A 4,684-nucleotide genomic window follows, 5' to 3' on the forward strand; every position below is an offset into this window, starting at 1 on the left:
TTTTGAAATTTGGCATAGGGGGCTGGAGGAGGTTATAATTAACCTATAAAAAATACTAGATTCTTGATTATTTAAGAGAGAAATATATACACGGCTTCTTAAGTTATTATATAGACCAACACTTTCCTCCTTTCAAGTTTCAAAAGGTTGAAGAATAATATGAATCCCCGTTATTTCAAAATACAAAATTTGCACTCATAATGTACTCAACAAATCATTTTTATTTATTCATTGTGTAAAAATTCTTTTAACACATTAGGCTATTTAAAATCAATTGAGTGTAAATGCAGACAATAAATATGAAACTACATAAGTTTATGCTCTAGTGGTATTAATGTATCTTTGTTCTTTTCCTCCCTATCCCTCTCATGTTTCTCTGTGTAATAAGGAAATTATAAAATAATGTTATTAGTATAATGATGTCAAAAACTTTGGGACGTTAATCTAAGATATATCTTCTTATTTAAATGTCATATAGATTGAGATAGAAATAGTAAACAGTGCTTCGTCCATTACACAAAATCCAGTTGAACAAGTTTGCTAATGCACAAGAAATAATAGACAATGTTTTGTTAAATAATACTGCATGTTTCTTAGCCAGAGGCGGATGCAAGGCATTTGTACCGGGTTCAACTGAACCCAGTATTTTTAGCGCAGAGTATAAATTTATGTGTAAAAATTTAATAATATTGCAATAGATAGCAACATGAAGTCATAACTTTAAAAATACAATGAGTTCAATGCTAAAAAAATTTCCGGTTGAAACCATAAAACTTAAATCTCAGATCCGTCTCTGTTCTTAGCCACACAAGATATAAATATATAGTAATAAATAAACTCTACAGTCTTATGCTACGTAATGACACTGTGTTTTGTCTGATTCAGAAAGTTGCTTAGCCACGAGTTCCACTTTAATATCCAATTATATCGATTGCTTGCATTTGTTTCACGCCAAGTTTTGTAGCAAAATGCTTGATCGCTTCTATTAGACTACTCATTAGATGATGTCAGATGATGTCAAGTATTAAATACTATTTACTAAGTTATTTCTTTTATTAGATCCCTATTGATCTTATCTTGTTATATCTTGCTCCAACTAATTACCGAACATGTGAACTAATACTTCATCACTCCCTTCCCTCTCCTGTCCCAAAAAATAAATTACCAAATAAAAGTATAAACTTTTGTTTCAGTCTTTAAGATTAGCTTAAAAATTATTTGATTGATAATCTTGATTTTAAACATGTTGAATTATTTATGTCTTCTTTTTCGTCTCACAAGATCTTGACTTGCCAAAAAAAATTTCATTCTTTCAAAGAAATGTATTATGTAAACAGCAAATAAGTACATGCTATGCATAGTAATTTTCACCTTGTAGTCTCGTGATCGAAATAATCAGATGTCATGAGGTGTCATATGAAGATGGGCCAGTCCTGGACGTATTGCAAGATGGGCCATCAAGTGGGCAAAGAGGTCTGCCAAGGAGGAACAAAAGAGGTCGTGTACCAGTCCAAAGATTAGATGATTATGTTTGGGAGGCTGGCTAAGAGGTGTAGAAGGCAACAACAACAGCTCATCATAATATCACTAGTGAGGTCTAGGGAGGGTAGTGTGTACGCAGACCTTACCCCTGTCCTGGATTAGAGAGACTGTTTCCGATATACCCTCGGCTTCCTCCCTCCAATAACTCTCTACCTTGCTCTTAGGGTGACTTGAACTCACAACATCTTGATTGGAAGCGGAGGGTGCAACTAGAGCAACTCACTCTAGTTATGATTAGGAATTGGGACCACTACTGGTATTAATAGCAGTAGTGCGCACAGAATAGGACAGGCAAGAGTTTGTTAGAATATCCCCTTCCTCTGTTTGTGGCTCTATCCTCCCCCTATCCTTTCTTTCTGTCATTGTTATTTCCCTTCCAGTTGTTTGTTGGCTTTTTCTCTTAACTTGTATTGCATTTTCATCATCAGGAATCAAAGTTCCATTTTGATTGCTTAGTCTGTTTGTTAGATCATAACATTTGGTGCTTTCATTGATTTTATCTACCATGGTAGATACTAAGCTTCCTGTCAGTTCATCATCTGAGGTCGTGCTGGACTCTCAAACGGCAAGCTCACCGGCAGTGACGGAGTTCCGTGCTGTGGTCGAGGATAACCAGCGGTTTATGAAGGAAATGTTCTCTCAATTCGCTAACCTTACAGCTAACTTCCGACCTCACGCCGACGAAGTACCTCGGCAGTGTCCAGCTGAGGGAGCGTTACCTCCACCTCATGCAGGGAAAAATCATCCCACATTACACCATAAACCACCTCCAGTTGAGATAGGTCGTTTTGATGGAGAAAACCCAGCGGCATGGGGGTGTTCAGGCGGAGCGCTATTTTGATTTTTACAACATTGCTGATGATGAAAAACTCACCATAGCTTCGTTTTACCTTGATGGAGATGCTCGAGATTGGTACCGTTAGCTTCACCGTAATAAGCAGTTGGTTGACTGGGACCATTTCGCCGACAAGCTCCTCATCCGCTTTAAAAAGCATATGGTTCTGGGTCCGGCCGGTCGTTTATCAAAGCTGCTACAGACTTCGACGGTCGCCGATTTTCAGTCACGTTTTGAATCTGGCCAGCGGCTCAAAACATGAAGGTGTAATTCGAGTTGTACCACTTTCCATCCAAGGCTATAATTTGGTGCTAGACTTTTATCTGTCCTTCTATGGTGCTGATGTAGTGCCTGGGGTCTCTTGGCTTGCTACTTTAGGTCCTGTGATTACAGATTATAAGAGCAAGTATTTTGAGTTTTCTCTGGATGGGTGTGTTATAGTTGGTCTGGGGATCCACCCCTTGATGTCCAGCCTGTGCAACTACAAACCATTAGGCGTTTGGCAGAGGTGGGCGGGATTGCCTATTATTATCGTCTTGAGCTGGTTAGCAATCAGGAACCCGTGCAGCCAACGTATCCCAGTGATCTTATGGCCGTGTTGAAGTAGTTTACAGAGGTATTTTGCAAACCCCATGGGTTACCACCTCCCCGACCCCAAGATCACGTAATTCATTTGCAACCTCAGGCAGGGCCGGTGAACGTGAAGCCATATCGTTATCCCTACTTCCAAAAGCAGGTGATGGAGCAATTAGTCTCAGATATGTTGAAGGAGGGAATTATTAGGACGAGCACCAGTCCTTTCTCTTCCCCGGTGTTGCTAGTCAAGAATAAGGATGACACATGGCGATTCTGTGTAGATTATAACTCACTCAATGCCATTACTGTTAGGGACAGGTTCCCAATTTCGACAATAGACGAACTATTTGATGAACTTCATGGGGCTCGCTATTTTTCAAAACTCGATCTGTTATCTGGCTACCACCAAATTCGGATTCGTCCTGGGGATGTGGCGAAAACTGTGTTTAGAACGCACGAGGGGCACTATGAATTTTTGGTAATGCTTTCTGGATTGTCCAACGCCCCGTCTACCTTTCAGGCAATTATGAACTCAATATTCTGGCCACATCTCTGGAGATTCGTGTTGGTTTTCCTTGACGACATCCTCATTTACAATGGCTCATGGGAATTGCATTTGGAACACTTAGCCACTGTCCTCCAGCTCCTCAAAAATCACAAACTCGTGGCCAAAGAGTTTAAGTGTCTCTTCGGGGAAAAGAAGATTGACTATCTGGGCCATGTTATCTCAGAAAAAGGGCTCTCAGTGCAGAGGCGGAGTCAGGATTTGAAATTTATGGGTTCAAGATTCTAAATTTTTTAAGTTACTGTATTTTAAATTAATAATTTATACATGTTCAATGAATATTTTAAAATAAATACATGTTTTGGACCAAAGCTACTGGGTTCGGCCGAACCCGTAGGTTCTACTCTCCCTCCGTCCCGGTCTCAGTGGATCCAATCAAGCTACATGCCATTTTACATTGGCCCATTCCAGGGAATATCAAGGAGATTCATAGTTTTTTGGGCCTTGCCGGGTATTATCGAAGATTCATCTGGCAGTATGCATCTATTGCAAGTCCTTTGATAGATTTGCTGCGTAAGGAGACTTTCAAATGGACTGAGCAAACCCAAACAGCCTTTGACACACTTAAACAAGCCTTAGGCTCGACACCAGTTCTTGCTCTAACGGATTTTTTGATGGAATTCCATATTGAGACTGATGCTTCCGGGTCTGGAATTGGGGCAGTATTATCCCAGAGAAACCACCCAATCATGTATTACAACCATAAACTATGCCCGAAGATAAGAAATGCTTCCACTTATCATCTCGAAATGTTCGCTATCACACAAGCAGTCAGCAAATGGAGGCAATATTTGCTTGGACGGCATTTTATTATCTACACGGACCAGCAAGCTCTAAAAAATCTTACTAACCAGGTGACACAAACGCCCGAAAGCAATGGCTTAGCAAGCTCGTGGGCTATGATTTTAAGATCCTCTACAAACCTGGGAAGCATAACATAGTTGTTGATGCTCTGTCTCGCGCTCCTGAAACTTCCTTTTTGGCCTTCTCTGGACGTACCTTCGATATTGTTGCCGACTTGCAGCTCGCTAACCAATCCATTCTGAATTATTGGATATACAAAAACAAATTCAGGAGGCTCCCGAATCTGTTACTGACTTTGTCTTTCGTGAGGGGTTGGTGCTATACCGAGGGCGCTTGGTTATACCACCTGATTCTCCTCTACG

The sequence above is a fragment of the Nicotiana tomentosiformis genome, chromosome 1 (assembly GCF_000390325.3).
Source record: "Nicotiana tomentosiformis chromosome 1, ASM39032v3, whole genome shotgun sequence".
In the NCBI taxonomy this organism is placed as follows: Eukaryota; Viridiplantae; Streptophyta; class Magnoliopsida; order Solanales; family Solanaceae; genus Nicotiana; species Nicotiana tomentosiformis.